This window comes from Eleutherodactylus coqui, chromosome 3 (genome assembly GCF_035609145.1).
Source record: "Eleutherodactylus coqui strain aEleCoq1 chromosome 3, aEleCoq1.hap1, whole genome shotgun sequence".
NCBI lineage: Eukaryota > Metazoa > Chordata > Amphibia > Anura > Eleutherodactylidae > Eleutherodactylus > Eleutherodactylus coqui.
Genome location: NC_089839.1, coordinates 13,552,905 through 13,573,299, shown reverse-complemented (window position 1 = coordinate 13,573,299; position 20,395 = coordinate 13,552,905).

The following is a 20,395-nucleotide window of genomic DNA, read 5'->3' as shown; positions in this document are numbered from 1 at the left end:
CTCAGGATCTTAACAGCAATTGCATAATAACCAAATAGTGAGCATTCAGTTGGTCTCAGGTAAATATATATCTTGCAGATCAGATGTTATCTGCAATGAAGTATATAATACCTCTTAATATGGTAACGAAAGTTTTTTTTTTTAATTTTTCTTTAAAAAAAATTTTTTCTGAAAAGTTCAGAGTAAGCCATGTATCAGAGTCTCGCATTGTGCATGAGACAGTGCTGCATGGACTTTACACACCCATGCCTTGCATCTACCAATCACTCACCATCAGGGTGGTTGGCTTGCTGTTGCTCTATCCTTTTTTGTTTTACTGATCTACCTGCTACTTAGTGCGATACTTTAGGCTATCTTGTAATCAGAGAAGCATTAGGAATAAGGCACTAATAGAATCTAATTAGCGGAGAGAGATAGTACTTAGAAATTCTCCAGTGTGTGACCTAAAAACTATTAGGCAACATCGTTACCACTGGTAGATAGGAATTAGTAAATATATAGGGGCCAGCAAGCTATCAAGGTAGATGCAAGGCATGGGTGTGTAAAGTCCATGCAGCACTGTCTCATGCACAACGCGAGACTCTGATACATGGCTTACTCTGAACTTTTCAGAAAAAAATTTTTTTTTTAAATTTTCTTTACCATATTAAGAGGTATTATATACTTCATTGCAGATAACATCTGATCTGCAAGATATATATTTACCTGCGACCAACTGAATGCTCACTATTTGGTTATTATGCAATTGCTGTTAAGATCCTGAGAGGCATATTAAATATTCACAAGAGGTCCCTGAGGAACTCAAGTTGAGCGAAACGCGTCGGACCAAGGACCAGATATTGATTAAGCCTTCTTGGTGCTAATACCAAGCACAAATAATCTCGGTCTTGGGCACTATCAGTTTCCCAAGACTGTAGATACTACCGTTGTGGGGGTGTATTATCACCCTGAAATGGTTATTTGTTGCCTCGAATAGATACCAGTTAAGGCATCGCACTATACCTAGAAAGCACGATATATGGCATCTACATGTTCAAGAACCCTCTGAGATACACTTCCAGAGTTATTAATATTTTTCTTTATGTATTATGTGTGTCAGTCTTTGTGAGTACTATTTTAAATTTTAATTGCTTTATTAAAGGTTATGTTTTAAAGTCCTAACAGTGAAGAGATTCAGTTTGCCGAGTTCACAAATTTTTTTTTTCCCTTTAGACTGTGTAGTGGCCCGAAGCATGTATGTCGGGCCCCTCCATAATTGTCATACATATCATGTCTTATGTGGATGAATTGTGCAAAGTGTCTTGTCTTCTCTTTTGTGTATTGCACAGCTGCAGCATACAAGAGGTTAATTTCTGCAAGTGGCTGGGATATGTCTGGAAAATGTAACAAGTTTGTTTAGTCATGTGGTATTGAATGACATAGGTATGTTTGGAGAGAGTTCTCTGGAGTCCATCTTCAACAGTTGAGTGCCTGCCACATGGGGGTAGGTTTAACCCTCATGTGGCAAAGAAATGGAAGCTGAGGAGAGGTATCCTGATGTCCCCCAATTCCAGGAACCCCTTTAAGGAGTGAGGGAATAGACAGACAGTCTACTGTGCAGCAATTAAGGTACTAATGCTCAAGTGAGTGTCTGCGGTGTGTTGTGTTCTGCATCCCAGAGTGTGTGCTTCCAGGAGTGGAGTCCTACAGAGAGCAACTGTAGGCCCAGTTTCATCCTGTGTCGTCCTCCTTGGCAGTCTCCTAAACCTGTGTTCTCCAACTCCAGTCCTCAGGGACCGGCAACAGGTCATTTTTTCAGGATTTCCTCAGAATTGCACAGGCGATGTAATTATTGTCAGTGCCTCAGACATTGGCACAGGTGTTCTTGCCATAGGATATCCTGAAAACATGACCTGTTGGTGGTCCCTGAGGACTGGAGTTGGGGACCCCTGTCCTAAACTGTCTTTCTGCACTGGCATGTAAAACTGTATTCTGCAAATGAGAAGTGAAGTTTCCAGTCACTGCCCAGTCCCAGTGATTGAGTTTTCAACGTTAACCGTTTGTGTGGACTCTATTATTTCTACCAGCGGAGAATCAACGGTGTGAAGGAACGGTGGCGTCACAAGTGAGAACTTCAGTCCACTACACCCATATACAGGTAACCGCTGTCCCAGCGTTTCCTGGAAGAGGCCAATGGTGCTTTTGGCCGAGGTTGCATGCGTCCCTCAGGGGAGGAGTCTGGTAGAGCCAACGTGACGAGTGCCATCTCTACCCCCGCCAGCTCCTCAGCGTAGGCCTTGTGTCTCAGTCGCTGCATATGACTCTAACACCTGTTACAAATGATTCCTCTACAAACCTCTGCGATAGCTGTTCGCAGTAGGGAATAAGGGCCCCCTCCAGATCCTTTGCCCAGGGCCCCATGGTTTCTAAATCTCTCCCTGGTATTCCTAAGGTTTACCTAAAGGAAGTGCTGACATCTAAACCTGCTTTTATTTGGGTTGTCTTCCATCCAATGCACAATCTGTCCAGGACAGATCGTGCACTTCTGAGATATTAAGGGATGTATATGCTGCTTCTGAGTTACTCTGCTGCTGTGCTATCATTGGGATAGGTCTTCAGTAGTTAATCAGCAGTAGTCTGCCACTTAAAAAACGCCTGTCGGACAGCTATTATCCAGCCCATTGTCAGTGTAGACAGAAGCTGAAGGCTCAGTACGCAATGCAGTGGCCCAGGTTGGTATTGCTTTGAATGGGAGCTGCGCCTGCGATACCAACCTAGACCCCTGCACTGCAGACAGAGCTGTCTACTTCCACCTCTGTTCCCAATGACCGCAAGCCTGGCGAGCAGCTAATTATTGTAGATCCTGGACAGCAGTCACCTGACAATAAACTACTGATAACCTAGTTCAGTTCTGGAAACTCCTCTAGGGACCATGTGTCATGGAGACCTCATACAGTGGTACCATGAATGACTACAGACTTGGTAGAACCCTGTAGGGCTCTATTCTTTCAAACCACTTTACAATGTGCACATAGATAACTATAGGATACTTGTCAGGTACTGGAAAATATATATTATGGCTACTTTCTTCCCCAAAACACTTGACACGATTCACTTCATTGAAATGGAGCAGAAATGACAGATAGAACCTGAGGACGGGTGCGGTGCTGTTTAGGCAAGGAAGCGGCCATGTTTCTCTAATCCTATACATGTTTAATCTTTCCCTTGTGTCAAAGAAACCTTATGATCCTCATGAGATATGTCACATATGATGCATCATGTAGATATTTTTCCTTTCTTTGTAGCCCACAAAGGGCCAGAAAGCTCGGATGACCGCAGTGCCGCACCTCATGAGGAAAACCCAGAATATCCACTGAAAAAGACTCAGTTGCGCAAAAGAACGTTCTTCACTGAAGTGCAGTTGAACACTTTAGATACTTCATTCAAAAAAAAGCATTATCTAACTTCTATACATTGTGAGCAGCTGGAGAACCAACTGTCTCTCCCACAGCGAACCATCCAGGTATGTTTACCTGCTTCCCCAATGAAGGTCAATAATGGAGTTCTGTTCTGAAACCATTCACCCCATGTAAAAGAGCTGCAGTTGAGCTCAAAAATGGTCTCCATTTTGGGATCCTTAGCCAAAGCATTTGTACTCAATTTTCATAGTGACTTGATTCCCCAAGTTGACTGCAACTGGTCTCTAGTGAAGTGGCCTTGCAAATACTGGCATAACCCCAAAACTTTGAATACCCGGAGCACTTCACAGCTGTATGTGGAAGTTGGAGTGATGGCATGCTTACCGGATAAGTTGCCGTCTTTAGAAGAAGAAAAACAAAACTTTAGCATGACCTGATGATTGATTGCCGTTGCACTGCAGTGTACTGTGCCACCATATATGCCCCAGATATGCTGTACTGCATTTACTTGCCAGGCCTTTTTCACCATTGGGCACTTGTAGGGTCAGGATGTTGGCCAGCATCCAGATACCTTGAGGTGACAAAACTCAAGCAGTGTTGAGAGAAACTGGGCATTGTCTATTGGATTTTATCCATGGGCATGTAGTAGGCAGGGGTGTAACTACTACCTATCTGCACACACCAACGTTTTGGTAGGCAGCTGAATGGGTTATTTCAGCTGCCTAGGGACTGGGGGGCGGGGAGTAGAGTGAAGCTGATTGGGCAACTAGGATTTTTGTTGATATGTGGGAGGAGGAAAGGAGATAAAGTTTCAGTGCAGAGTGAGGGTCTAGAAAGTTCCAGAGGACATTTAGGAAAGACAAGACACCCACCCGCCCAGGAGTTTAGGGATGCGAAGTATGGGTGCACGGGTTGGAATTGGAAGTTGTCACAGCTGGTTTGGGCAGAAAGCGTCTCATGCCAGCCTTTAGAAAGGCGGTCCTTCTAGCACGATTTGGATCTGAACGGGCCTTTTGGTGCCTTACGGGACTTTTGAAAGTTAATTGGAGATGCATGAGAAGTTGGTAAAGGTTAAAAGTTAAATAAATATAATTAAAATTATGTTAAAAAATGTTAAGTTAATAAAGCAGTGGCCTACCCCACGTGTTAAAATGCCAGCCGTTGTCTTAGTGGTTATTGGGGAAATGAGGGAGCAGTATGCCCAAAGGTACAGTACCCCCAGTCCTGTTGTATGACTAACTCGGTGTCTCTGTCCCTCTAGTATTGGTTTCAACGCCGAAGAAAGAAGGTAAAGCATCAGGCTATGAATACCCAGTCTGATTCTGTATGTGGGTGGTCTTTGGATCCAAAGACCCTCACACAGGATCAGCGGGACTTTCTACAAAAGCAGAAAATGGATGGCGCTATAAATGTGATGCAGGCGCATCCACGGCCTATGGATTCTTGTGTATTACCCCAGGAACTGCATTCATCTGATATGGTGTACTGCCAAAATGTTGGTAAGTGCTATGAGACACAAGTCTACAAGATGCTTCCAAAGAACAGTCACAGACCCTCCAATACCTATCTTTTTAAGCTTTGTCTGCCAAACAAGAACATCAAGCCTGGAACAAGTATCTGGACCCCTGTGCCCCCTGTCACTATTGACCTGATGTCTGACGATGGACCGAGCACTTCCTCTGCACCCAGTACATCCCAGATGTCCATCGCCCTGGATAATGCTGATGAGGGAAGCTCCACAGACACTGCTTCACTAAATAATGATGAGGGAAGCTCCACAGACACTGCTTCACTAAATGATGATGAGGGAAGCTCCACAGACACTGCTTCACTAAATGATGATGAGAGAAGCTCCACAGACCCTGTTCTCCACTAATTGATGTTGAGGCTACAGATTCTGACTAGGAAAACTGTTCTTCTTGCAGAAACTAAACAACCTGCTATTATCGGAGCCTGAAGATGTGGTCATCGTTCATTGTAGAAACTCATGAAGGGGTAAAAAAACTACTTTTAACTGCCAGGTTTATGCCAATATTTTACAGTTTTATCATCTTCATTTTAGCTATGTTAATGTAATGCTTTTAAAAGTTGGTTAATATGGTCAGGAATATATCAAATGACTGGCAGAACCTGTGTGTACCCTCTAGATCCAAATAAAGTTGGCTGTACATGACATCTGCATGTTGACTTTGTAGTATGGGCATGATGTGGGAGATTGAGGTTCCAGCCCAAAATGAACTACCGCTGGAGAGTAGTTCTGTGACCCTTCTTATCACATCAACTGTAATGCCAAGACCTGTGCCTTTTCTATTATGGCCCTTCTAGACACAACGAGACTCCCGATTCTGATCTGCCTGCGTGAAAGTGCTGGTGACCTTACCAGCTCGTTCACGGTTGTGCAGCCTGTTTTTTAGGCTGCATGATTCTCGTTCACTTATCACTCAGTGCTTCACATTCCTATGCAAAACATTGGATGATCTGGGTTAAAATGACCTAACAAGTGAATGAGCTGGCGATATGTTTCATGCTGACTGAACACCGAATGAGAATAGTCGTACGTCGTTCAGTTGCTGGCTTGTGCAACAGCCAAGCAGCAACACAAGGAACGTACCTTCGTATGAGTGGCAGGAAGGCCTGTTCTGTCACGGTGACGCCAGTACTCCAACTGGACCCTCAAGGGTGAGATGACTATGAAATAAATGAGTTGAGTCCACACAGACTTACTGATTTTGCTATTTTGCAGTATAATTGAATACACAATTTTTCACAAAGGTACTTTGAACAGGTACACGCAGATGCAGTAGTAGGCAGGCAATTTAACACTATGAGAAATACAGTAACTTTTAACTTGATTAGGACCTGACTTCAACGCTCTCTCCTCTCCTTTACTGAACGGACTTGACCGATAAATTCCTCAGTAGTTGATCTAGCTGAACGATTGACTTGAGTTTAGTGAAGTGTAGATGAAGCAGAGGGCAAAGTGGCTGTAAGGTAATCCTGGCTTTGAGTTCACCGGGTAGCTATGACTCACTGTTAGTAGAAGGCTGGCCTCAAAAAGGTTCTCCTTTCCTCTGCTATGGGACGCCAAGGGAACGGGTATACACCATGCTCGACCTTGGGAGAAACCGTGATGCACTGCTGACTCACTTCTGTACACATACATCCTCCTCACTGACATGACTGACTGCAACCTCTCCATTCTCACACCTGGCTGAGTCTGCCTAACTGCTCACTGACTCCTCCTCCTTTTATCTCCTCTGTTTTTTTTTTCTGCACTTTCTGGACTCCTCCTACTCTTGCATAGGGACTTGTGTTGTGGCTTTTCCACCCTTGGACTCTGCACCAGTGAGATTGAAGCTGACTATCAGCCAATGGGACTGCAGCTGACATCAGAGCTAAGCTCTAGGCTGAGTGGAGAGAAGGGGAGAAACAGAGTCTTTCCTACAGATGGCACCTTCTATGTCCATGGACGGCACAGACAGGACTAGTCCATGGAGGACAAGTAAGACAGGACTAGTGTTGGTGTGAGTGTTCTGTAGGACCTGCTGGGCCACTACACTTGCATTTAAACCAAACGATGTTCGTTTTGAACAACTTTTATTTTATTTTTTGGGAACTATGACGTCCAGGTCATCATCCCAACGGCCCCATTTCCACCATGCTTTAGTGTCTTCCTGTCCCTATGGTGGCCAGATGAAGCAAGCTCCAGGGAAGATCCACTTACCGCAGGCACGTAGTGCCAAAGCTCCCCTGGAGGGAAGAGGTCGGGCGGCATACCTTAGTAGTCCCTGCATCCCCGACCTGTGCCGCCACGGAGCTGTAAGCCGCCGATGTAGCACTGGTCTCCCTGAGTGGGTCGGCATTCTCGGGCCGCCGCTGCCATGACCGGATAGTTTCTCCTGGCAGGGGAATGGCAGCGGCGGCCTCCCTGGTCCTCGGTGTGCATACTGGTGACGTCACCTGGCATGGTGATGTCATGCACTCAGCGTAGGGGGTGTGGCTACCGGCGCAGACCCAGAAATGGCGCCAATTTCAAACAGGTTTCTCCTTAAAAGCAGGCTCTGCTCCACAGAAGCTATCCTGCTGCTGCCAGAAGTGCCTCAGCAATGTCTACACGCGACAGCTCAGCACAAGAGGGAGAAACAGATACCCTACAAACCGTGAATGGCTATATGCCAAAAAATGGAACATGCAAACTTGTCATTTGTATTGAATTGGATGCATATATGTTCCCTTTTTTTCTCCCCTCTCCCCCGTTTTCTGTATGGGTTAGATGGATAAGGAAGGTTCGAAGGCTAAAGCGGACCCGAGAAAAAAAAATCTAAAAAATGCGTCCTCTTATGTGAGGAGTGTACAGGGAAGATCCTAGCAGAGGAAAGGGCGGCATTTAAAACCGACATCTGATGCATGATCAAAGAGGAATTACAGGCCTCTAGGGCATCTCTCTCCCACCCTCAACCTGGTCCCTCACGGGCCCCCAAAAGGTCAAGGCAAGCGGAGTCGGCGAGTTCCATTTCCGGTGAATCCCTGGAACTCTTGTCAGTGGGAGAACTGGAAGATCCGCCATTATTACCAGAACACGAGAAGAAATATTATTTTTCCTCAGACGACATAGGGCACCTCATAAAAGCGGTGAGGGAAACTATGCAAATCAAAGAAGACCACCCACCCAGGACAAAATGTTCGGGGGCCTCCGGTCCAGACGGAAAACCATGTTTCCGGTTAATCAGACCCTGCAACAAATTATTGCAGACAAGTGGCAGGAATCTAAGAAGAGACTGTCTGTCTATCTCCAGAGGAGTCAGGAACCGGCTCGCGTTTGCTCCCGAAGACGTCCGCCTGTATAGAGAAACCCCAAAGGTCGACATACAGATCGCAAAGGTGGCCAAGAAAACCCTCCTACCCTTCGAGGACGCATCACAACTCTCGGACCCGATGGACAAAAAGGTCGACTGTCTGATGAGGAAGACCTGGGAGGCGACGTCCTTTACCTTCGAAACTAACATGGCGGCAACATCCGTAGCCAGGTCCATGGTCTTATGGTTAAATAGGTTTGAAACATCAATTAAGGACCAGGCTCCCAGAGAAGAGCTAGCCAGCTGTCTCCCCCTTCTAAAAATGTCCACCACCTTTCTAGCAGACGTGTCAGCAGAGACCGTTAGAAACGGTGCAAAAACCGCGGTCATCAGTAACACCGCAAGAAGGGCATTATGGTTAAAAACGTGGGCAGCAGACGTAACATCTAAAAATAAACGCTGCGCCATTCCATTCCCAGGCGATTACATGTTGTAGCTTGACAAAGGTCCCGAACTGGACCGAAACGTCTCATATTCTTCATGGGAGAATAAAGAGGTTTCTACTTTCTTCTACACCTGGATGCTGCCATTCTCTACTTACTATTTTACATGTTCGGGCCCATCTTGGACAAAATACTCAAAGGTAGGAGACAAAAGCAAGATCCTTCCGGACAGAAAACCTTATAGGAAGCCAACCTTTCCAAGGAGGACACGACAGCCACCTCCAGAAGTCAAGGGGAAAGGAAAAATGGGAAGATGGTCGTACCCCAAGGGAGGTCGAGGTAAGGAAGCCGAGCCACTTCTGATTCAACGGGGTAGACTAGCACATTACCTGATCCAGTGGCAGGGGATAACCTCTAACCCCTGGGTACTTCAGATAATCGAAACCGGGTACCGGATCGAATTTGACTCCCTACCTCCTAGGAGATTCCTTCTAACCTCCCCAGGGTCCCCACAAGAACAGGGAAATCTGCTAAAGGGCATCCAAGAGCCTAAGGACCTAGCGGTCATTACGCAGGTTCCCGAACACGAAAGGTGCGAGGGATTTTGTTCCCCCCTTTTCTTGATAAAAAAAAAAACCAAACTGCTCTATCAGAACCATCTTCAACCTCAAAGCTTTAAATAAATTCATTTCTTACAAGAAATTTAAGATGAAAACTGTGAGGTCCATCGTGCCGCTAATAGATCCCGATGGTGTCATGTGCACTATAGACCTCAAAGACGCATATTATCACGTCCCAATAGCCGCAGTTCACCACAAATACCTGAGGTTCGCCCTGCAGGATTGTGACGCAATCTATCACTATCAGTTTACAGCTCTACCCTTCGGGATCTCGACTGCCCCCCGAGTCTTCACTAAACTAGTGATAGAGATGATAGCTTATTTTAGGCGAAACCAGATTCTCATTTTTCCATATTTGGATGACTTTTTGCTGGTATCAAGCACAGCAGAAGCCATACGCGCAGACCTGTCTGTAGTCTTGTCTACCTTGAATAATTTAGGGTGGACAATAAATGAACAAAAGTCCGATTTGACCCCAGGTACACTGAAGGTATACTTGGGTGTACTCCTAGACTCCCACATCCAGCAATCACGGCTTCCACTGTCCAGAAGTGAAGACCTTATTCAGGTTGCAACCTCCCTGTGTCAGGCTACTACGGTGTACATCAGAGAATCAATGAAAGTGCTTGGTCTCCTGACAGCCTGCAAACAAATAATCCCATGGGCGCAAGCCCATACCTGTCAGCTACAGCGGTTCATCCTTGCCAGGTGGGACAAACGGCAGACCTCCCTAGACAAGAAGGTGAGCCTGTCCGTCCAAGTTAAAGAATCCCTGCCCTGGTGGACCTTGCAGAGGAACCTGTGTAAGGGTACCTCCTGGTCACGGGAACCCGCCATATCTGTTACAACAGATGCTAGCAAAACCGGATGGGGAGCGCAAGTAGCAGACTTAACCCTACAGGGAACTTGGGACTCCCAAATAGCAGCATGCTCGTCCAATTATAGGGAATTAAAAGCGATATGGGAGACCCTTTGTGCGGCAGAACTCCACTTAAGAGGAAGGCATGTAAAAATCCTAACTAATAACATGACAGCCCTGTCGTTTGCTCATCACCAGGGGGAAACGCGACACCCACACCTCCAACAACTGACGGCAAAGATACTTCGCTGGGTGGAATCCACAGTGCTATCCCTCTCAGCTATTCATCTAAAAGGGTCCACAAACATCATTGCCGACATCCACAGCAGAAAGAGCATCCTTCCGGGAGAATAGGGTCTGAACCAGCAAATCTTCAACCAACTAACACGCCAGTGGGGAGAACCACAGATAGATCTGTTCGCCACGAGGGGAAATACAAAATTCCGGGACTTCTATTTGCTCAACCCAAGAGACAACCCATGCAGAGTAGATAACCTGTCTCAAAGCTGGGACATGGACTTAGCCTATGCATTTTCCCCCTTCCCACTGTTCCCGCACACCCTCAAAATGATTCAGGCCAGCCGGGCGTCAGTAATCTTAGTCGCCCCCATGTGGGACAAGAGACCCTGGTATTCCCTACTAAAGGCTCTAATGATCCGGGGCCCACTACGACTACTGGCCATGGAAGATCTCCTTCTCCAGGGCCCTCTAACCTACTCGGGGGTCGAAAAATTGAAACTAGCCGCCTGGATGCTGAAGGTGTGATACTTCGAGGGAAGGGTCTTTCCCACAAAGTAATTACTACCTTGACCAAAAGTCCTAAACCTGTAACTACAGCCATCTACGACAGAATATGGAGAAAGTTCTCAGAATTCTGTAAACTAGATCCAGGCAAAATTCAGGTATTGATATACTCGTAATCCTGGAATTCCTGCAGGTGGGCCTAGAGAAAGGCCTTAGCCCAAGAACTCTTAGGGTTCAGGCAGCGGCATTAGGATTATACCTAGGTTTTCCCTTTGCAGAACACCGCTGGGTCCGTAGGTTCCTTAAGGGGGCAGATAGACTTCGGCCCTTTATTAGGGAAACCTTCCCTACTTGGGACCTGAATCTAGTCCTAATAGCTTCTGCAAACCCCTCTCCCGACTCCCCCTAAAACTACTTACGCTAAAGTTTCTCTTTTAGTCACCATAACTTCAGCCCGGAGAGTGGGACAATTACAAGCCTTATGTTGTGTCGAACTACATATGTTAATACAAGATGATAGAATTACGTTTAAATTAGACCCAGCCTTTCTGCTGAAAGTAGTGTCCAAATTTCATAGAGAGCAGACAATTACTCTGCCCTCTTTTTATCAAAACCCTCGTAATGACAGAGAACGAGAGTTTCACAGCTTAGATGTCAGAAGGGCCGTTCTAACGTATTTAGAGGCTACCCACTCGTTTTGAAAAAATAACAACCTCTTTGTCCAATTTCAGCGGCCGGGCAAAGGAAAGACGGCATCTAAAAGCACTATTGTGAGATGGATCAAGACTGCCATCCAGGAGGTGTACAAAGCTAGGGGTCTCAATCCCCCAGGGAGAATCCGAGCCCACTCTACACGCCTCCTCTCCTCCTCATGGGCAGAGAAAGGCCAGGCTTCCGCCGAGCAAATCTGCAAAGCAGCCACCTGGTCTGGTTTACATACCTTTATCAAACACTATAGGGTTAACGTCCAGTCAGACAAAGACTTGGGATATGGATGGAAAGTCCTCCAGGCAGTAGTCCCACCCCAAGTCCCCTATAATTGGGTATTACTCCATTGTAAATGGGGCCGTCGGGATGACGACCTGGAAATATATGGATTACTTACCAGTAGTCCCTTTTCCAGAAGTCATCACGACGGCCCATAGTTCCCTCCCTTATAGAATGATTATGTTCTTTCAATGTAAATATGACCGAATAAAAGTAAATTTTAGTTCAGTAGACATTGTCCACCATAATAATTTGAAAGTCACTGAAGCATGGTGGAAAGGGAGGTGCTTTTAAGGGTTCTTCCTGTCCCTACCGAGGTCAGAAGGCAACCTCTATTGTAAATGGGGCTGTCATGATGACTCCTGGAAAAAGGACTACCGGTAAATAATCCATATATTTTTCCATTTAAATGCACCATAAGTGACTGTGAAGCGGCTAATGGTCTGCAGGGTGCCCCACTGCAAGTTGCTGCCCATGGAATCCAGGGGGTATAGCTAAGAGTGGATTAGTGAGGGTGCCAAGAAATGCTAGTAAGCTACTTGGCTTTTGGTCGGTTACAAATGAACATATTACCTACAGGTGATCTCTGACTTCCACCCTTATAAGGCCAGCTTCACACGGGTGAGAAAATCATGTGAGCTTGGTACATTGCAAGACACACAAATATGAACCCCAGTCTCTTCAATGGGGTCATACATGAGTGATGTTTTCCCACTCCTAAGGTATTTACAAAGGTGGTAGGTAGTGGAACTGGTGCCCATCTCAGAAATGGGGAGAGCCATTATGCATGCATCGATTTCCAGGTTGCAGCTAATACATCATGTGCAGACACTGAAATCAAACAACGAACCTTCTCTCTAGATTGGGTTGGATTGTTAACTTTCAAGAAATCCAACCTCATTTTAGGATCTTGGAATATATTCCTGGGTGTCGTCCTCAATTCAGTCTGGTTGTTCTTTCCTTCCTCAGACAAAGGGCTCTTTCACAGTTTTGATGCCCGGCCGATATACGCTGTCCCTCTCTGCAAGGGGAGGAGGCGGGCCCTCTACCCGCCCCTCGCCACTGTTTGCAATGGGAGGGCCGGGACAGAGGCAGGGCTAAATTCCACCCGCCCCTTCCCATTGCAAACAGTGGCGAGGGGCAGAGTGAGGGCAGAGGGGGGGTGGGAGCTCAGTGCACTAGCTCCCGGCCAGGCCTGCCTCCTCCCCTTGCAGAGAGGGACAGCATATATCGGCTGGGCGTGAAAACCCAGCCGATATATGCCTGTCTGAAAAAGCCCTAGCGGCCCTATTTTTCACGGCCGGCCCATATATGATACCTGTCTGATTAGACTCCTGTGTTTTCAGTTTCCCCACAAAATGACATTTTTTTTGTGTGCAAATTTGCACACCCCTAGAGACTCCTATGGTACCTTAGATGCAAAAACGCGGTAAAAAAAAGTATGCTACGCTTTTATTTTATTTTTTGTGTGCCCAAAAGCGAAAGTGTGAAAACAATGGTTTCTATTCTCTGTGCATTGCGCTTGTGTGAAGCTGTCCATTAGGGTGGTTTCGCAAGGGGGATAAAATCGTGCATGTGAAAGTGAGTAAAAACTTAGAATTTATTATATGTAATTTTTTTTTTTTTTTATCTGCCAGGTTTCCCTATGGAGCCTCCTTTTAGTCACATCGCAAAACAAGAACTCTCTTGCTGAGATATCGCGATCGCTCATGTGAAATTAGCCTTGGCCTCATTCACACGGGTGTCGTTTTAGCACACAATAAACTTTTTTAAAAATTGCGTCTAATAGAACCAATGGCTTCCTATAGAAACGTTCAGATGACGGATTTTTAGACAGGCAAAAAAACTTGCCCCTTACAAAGATAGGACCAGCGTGGCTCCAAGGCGCGCATCTAAGATTAGTGCTGTATGAAAAGATAGGACCTGACCCCTATCTTTGGTGCGTTATGTACTGAATAGAGATGAGCGAGCACCAAAATGCTCGGGTGCTCGTTACTCGGGACGAAATTATCGCGATGCTCGAGGGTTCGTTTCGAATAACGAACCCCATTGAAGTCAATGGGCGACCCGAGCATTTTTGTATTTCGCCGATGCTCGCTAAGGTTTTCATGTGTGAAAATCTGGGCAATTCAAGAAAGTGATGGGAACGACACAGCAACGGATAGGGCAGGCGAGGGGCTACATGTTGGGCTGCATCTCAAGTTCACAGGTCCCACTATTAAGCCACAATAGCGGCAAGAGTGCCCCCCCCCCCCAACAATTTTTACTTCTGAAAAGCCCTCATTAGCAATGGATACCTTAGCTAAGCACCACACTACCTCCAACAAAGCACAATCACTGCCTGCATGACACTCCGCTGCCACTTCTCCTGGGTTACATGCTGCCCAACCCCCCCTGCATGACCCAGTGTCCACAGCGCACACCAAACTGTCCCTGCCCAGCCTTCAGCTGCCCTCATGCCACGCCACACTCATGTCTATTTATAAGTGCGTCTGCCACAGGAAAAGCAGGCACACACTGCAGAGGGTTGGCATGGCTAGGCAGCGACCCCCCCATAAAAGGGGCGGGCCGATAGTCCACAATGCTGTACAGAAGCAATGAGAAATCCAATCCTGTGCCACCTCCATCTGGAGCTGCACACGTGGGCATAGCAATGGGGAACCTATGTGCCACACACTATTCATTCTGTCAAGGTGTCTGCATGCCCCAGTCAGACTGGGCTTTTTAATTCATAGACACAGGCAGGTACAACTCCCTATTGTGAAGTCCCTGTGGACCCACAGCATGGGTGGCTCCCTGGAACCCACCGGCGGTACATAAAAATATCCCATTGCATTGCCCAACACAGCTGAGGTAGTAATGTCGTGCTTAATGCAGGTGGGCTTCGGCCCACACTGCATGCCCCAGTCTGACTGGGGTTCTTTAGAAGTGGAAACAGATGCATTTATAATTCCCTGTGGACCCACAGCATGGGTGGGTGCCAGGAAGCCACCGGCGGTACATAAAAATATCCCATTGCATTGCCCAACACAGCTGAGGTAGTAATGTCGTGCTTAATGCAGGTGGGCTTCGGCCCACACTGCATGCCCCAGTCTGACTGGGGTTCTTTAGAAGTGGAAACAGATGCATTTATAATTCCCTGTGGACCCACAGCATGGGTGGGTGCCAGGAAGCCACCGGCAGTACATAAAAATATCCCATTGCATTGCCCAACACAGCTGAGGTAGTAATGTCGTGCTTAATGCAGGTGGGCTTCGGCCCACACTGCATGCCCCAGTCTGACTGGTAATATGTACCTTAACAGTAACCTCGTTGGTGGTAATGTGGTGGTGACTGCGGACCTGGTAGCGCGGTTTAATGTAGTTGGTTTTCGGAATGTGGCCAAGATTAAGTGGGCCGTGGCGGGGGGATGGTGGTGGTGCTCTCTTGTTGTGTCGTTAAAGGTGAAATTCTTGGACTGCCACCAGACGGACCAATGCAAAGGTATTTGCCAAGAATGTTTTCATTGTTGGAGGAGGAGGGGGATGTTTTGGAGGCACTATGTGTCCTCTACACGTATCCGTGGTTATATGCACCTTAACAGTAACAGCGTTGGTGGGAAATGGCCTCGCCGCCATCATGTCTTTGTGAAGCCTCTTTTTCCACACCCTAGTGACATACCATTAGCAGCGGTATAGGCAGAGCCCACAATTATTAACATTTCAGCGGTAGCATTAGGGACAGGCCCCACTAACATATCACTAGCAGCAGTATAGGGGGAGCGCAGTCTTAGTTCCATTTCAGTAATAGTAGCACTCAAGACAGGCCCCAGTAACATTCCCATTGCAGCAGTTTAGGGAGATAACAGTCTCTTTCACATTTCAGTAGCTGCAGTATAGACAAGGCCCCAGTTACATTTATGTAGCTAAAGTGTAGGCCAACCCCACACACCTTTCTGTACCATGAGTGCAGGCGAAGAACATAGAAATTGCTATGATTACACTGTAGGTGAGGGCCCAAAAAAATTGGTGTACCAACAGTACTAATGTACCTCAGAAAAAATTGGCCATGCCCAACCCAGATGGCAGGTGAAACCCATTAATCGCTTTGGTTAATGTGGCTTAAGTGGTAACTAGGCCTGGAGGCAGCCCAGTTTAACGAAAAATTGGTTCAAGTTAAAGTTTCAACGCTTGTAAGAGCATTGAAACGTATAAAAATTTTTAAGAAAAATTATATGAGTGAGCCTTGTGGCCCTAAGAAAAATTGCCCGTTCGGCGTGATTACGTGAGGTTTCAGGAGGAGGAGCAGGAGGAGGAGGAGGAGGAATATTATACACAGATTGATGAAGCTGAAATGTCCCCGTTTTGGATGGTGAGAGAGAACGATGCTTCCATCCGCGGGTGCAGCCTACGTATTGTTTAGGTATCGCTGCTGTCTGCTGGTGGAGAAGAAAAGTCTGGGGAAATCCAGGCTTTGTTCATCTTTATGAGTGTAAGCCTGTCGGCACTGTCGGTTGACAGGCGGGTACGCTTATCTGTGATGATTCCCCCAGCCGCACTAAACACCCTCTCCGACAAGACGCTAGCCGCAGGACAAGCAAGCACCTCCAGGGCATACAGCGCGAGTTCAGGCCACGTGTCCAGCTTCGACACCCAGTAGTTGTAGGTGGCAGAGGCGTCAGGGAGGACGGTCGTGCGATCGGCTACGTACTCCCTCACCATCCTTTTACAGTGCTCCCGCCGACTCAGCCTTGACTGGGGAGCGGTGACACAGTCTTGCTGGGGAGCCAGAAAGCTGTCCAGGGCCTTAAAGACTGTTGTACTGCCTGTGCTGTACATGCTGCTCGATCTCCGCACCTCCCCTGCTACCTGGCCCTCGGAACTGCACCTTCTGCCACTAGCGCTGTCGGATGGGAATTTTACCATCAGCTTGTCCGCCAGGGTCCTGTGGTATAGCAACACTCTCGAACCCCTTTCCTCTTCGGGAATGAGAGTGGAAAGGTTCTCCTTATACCGTGGGTCGAGCAGTGTGTACACCCAGTAATCCGTAGTGGCCAGAATGCGTGTAACGCGAGGGTCACGAGAAAGGCATCCTAACATGAAGTCAGCCATGTGTGCCAGGGTACCTGTACGCAACACATGGCTGTCTTCACTAGGAAGATCACTTTCAGGATCCTCCTCCTCCTCCTCCTCAGGCCATACACGCTGAAAGGATGACAGGCAAGCAGCATGGGTACCGTCAGCAGTGGGCCAAGCTGTCTCTTCCCCCTCCTCCTCATCCTCCTCATGCTCCTCCTCCTCCTCCTGAACGCGCTGAGATATAGACAGGAGGGTGCTCTGACTATCCAGCGACATACTGTCTTCCCCCGGCTCTGTTTCCGAGCGCAAAGCGTCTGCCTTTATGCTTTGCAGGGAACTTCTCAAGATGCATAGCAGAGGAATGGTGACGCTAATGATTGAAGCATCGCCACTCACCACCTGGGTAGACTGCTCAAAGTTTCGAAGGACCTGGCAGATGTCTGCCAACCAGGCCCACTCTTCTGAAAATAATTGAGGAGGCTGACTCCCACTGCGCCGCCCATGTTGGAGTTGGTATTCCACTATAGCTCTACGCTGCTCATAGAGCCTGGCCAACATGTGGAGCGTAGAGTTCCACCGTGTGGGCACGTCGCACAGCAGTCGGTGCACTGGCAGATTAAACCGATGTTGCAGGGTCCGCAGGGTGGCAGCGTCCGTGTGGGACTTGCGGAAATGTGCGCAGAGCCGGCGCACCTTTACGAGCAGGTCTGACAAGCGTGGGTAGCTTTTCAGAAAGCGCTGAACCACCAAATTAAAGACGTGGGCCAGGCATGGCACGTGCGTGAGGCTGCCGAGCTGCAGAGCCGCCACCAGGTTACGGCCGTTGTCACACACGACCATGCCCGGTTGGAGGCTCAGCGGCGCAAGCCAGCGGTCGGTCTGCTCTGTCAGACCCTGCAGCAGTTCGTGGGCCATGTGCCTCTTATCTCCTAAGCTGAGTAGTTTCAGCACGGCCTGCTGACGCTTGCCCACCACTGTGCTGCCACGACGCGCGACACCGACTGCTGGCGACGCGCTGCTGCTGCTGACACATCTTGATTGCGAGACAGAGGTTGCGTTGGAGGAGGAGGAGGAGGGTGCTTTAGTGGAGGAAGCATACACCGCCGCAGATACCAGCACCGAGCTGGGGCCCGCAATTCTGGGGGTGGGTAGGACGTGAGCGGTCCCAGGCTCTGACTCTGTCCCAGCCTCCACTAAATTCACCCAATGTGCCGTCAGGGAGATGTAGTGGCCCTGCCCGCCTGTGCTTGTCCACGTGTCCGTTGTTAAGTGGACCTTGGCAGTAACCGCGTTGGTGAGGGCGCGTACAATGTTGCGGGATACGTGGTCATGCAGGGCTGGGATGGCACATCGGGAAAAGTAGTGGCGACTGGGAACTGAGTAGCGCGGGGCCGCCGCCGCCATCATACTTTTGAAGGACTCCGTTTCCACAACCCTATACGGCAGCATCTCAAGGCTGATAAATTTGGCTATGTGGACGGTTAACGCTTGAGCGTGCGGGTGCGTGGCGGCGTACTTGCGCTTGCGCTCAAACACTTGCGCTAGCGACGGCTGGACGGTGCGGTGCGAGACATTGCTGGATTGGGCCGAGGACAGCGGAGGTGAGGGTGTGGGTGCAGGCCAGGAGACGGTAGTGCCTGTGTCCTCAGAGCGGGGTTGGATCTCAGTGGCAGGTTGGGGCACAGGGGGAGAGGCAGCGGTGCAAACCGGAGGCGGTGAACGGCCTTCGTCCCACCTTGTGGGGTGCTTGGCCATCATATGTCTGCGCATGCTGGTGGTGGTGAGGCTGTTGGTGGTGGCTCCCCGGCTGATCTTGGCGCGACAAAGGTTGCACACCACTGTTTGTCGGTCGTCAGGCGTCTCTGTGAAAAACTGCCAGACCTTAGAGCACCTTGGCCTCTGCAGGGTGGCATGGCGCGAGGGTGCGCTTTGGGAAACAGTTGGTGGATTATTCGGTCTGGCCCTGCCTCTACCCCTGGCCACCGCACTGCCTCTTGCAACCTGCCCTGCTGCTGCCCTTGCCTCCACCTCTGAAGACCTGTCCTGAGTAGGCGTTGCAAACCAGGTGGGGTCAGTCACCTCATCGTCCTGCTGCTCTTCCTCAGAATCCTCTGTGCGCTCCTCCCTCGGACTTACTGCCCTTACTACTACCTCACCGATAGACAACTGTGTCTCATCGTCATCGTCCTCCTCACCCACTGAAAGCTCTTGAGACAGTTGCCTGAAGTCCCCAGCCTCATCCCCCGGACCCCGGGAACTTTCCAATGGTTGGGCATCAGTGACGATAAACTCCTCTGGTGGGAGAGGAACCACTGCTGCCCAATCTGAGCAGGGGCCCGAGAACAGTTCCTGGGAGTCTTCCCGCTCCTGAGCATGTGTCATTGTAGTGGAGTGAGGAGGCTGGGAGGAAGGAGGAGCAGCAGACAGAGGATTCGGATTTGCAGCAGTGGACGGCGCAGAACTGTGGGTGGACGATAGGTTGCTCGAAGCACTTTCTGCCATCCACGACAGGACCTGCTCACACTGCTCATTTTCTAATAAAGGTCTCCCGCGTGGACCCATTAATTGTGCGATGAATGTGGGGACGCCAGAAACGTGCCTCTCTCGTAATCGCGCAGCAGTCGGCTGCGATACACCTGGATCAGGAGTTCGGCCTGTGCCCACACCCTCACTTGGCCCTCCGCATCCTCGGCCGCGTCCACGTCCTCTAGGCCTACCCCTACCCCTCAGCATGCTGTATTACCAGTGATTTGATTTCCCAGGCAGGAAAGAAATTGGCGCAAGCCTGCTGTTAAATGTAGCTGGCTGCGTATGATTTATTTACGTTCTGCACCCACCACCACACGTACCCAGAACGCTCAGGACTGTCAGAGGCAGGCCAAATAGAATGTTTCCCTTTTTTTTTAAAGAAAAGGCCCACTGACTATATTCAATCAATAATATATGTTTTCTGGCCCTGCCTACACAATTCTGTCCCTGTAGTATTACTGCAGGGCGCAATGCTCTGCACAGCCGATTTTGAAAAAAAAAAAAAATGCAACACTGCTAACAGCAGCCTGCACAGTACTGCACACGGTTAAATGTGGCCCTAAGAAGGACCGTTGGGGTTCTTGAAGCCTACACTCACTCCTAACACTCTCCCTGCCTAACCACCACTTCTATCCCTGTATAATTACTGCAGGGCGCAATGCTCTGCACGGCCGATATACAAAAAAAAAAAAAATGTGCACCACTGCAAAAGGCAGCCTCCACAGTACTGCACACTGTTAGATGTGGCCCTAAGAAGGACCGTTGGGGTTCTTGAAGCCTACACTAACTCCTAACACTCTCCCTACAGCAGCTCCGGCACCAGCAGCACTGTCCCTCAGCTATCTCACAAGGCATCTGTGGCGAGCCGCGGGAGGGGCCGATTTATATACTCGGGTGACACCTGATCTCCCCAGCCACTCACAGCAGGGGGGTGGTATAGGGCTGGAACATCACAGGGGGAA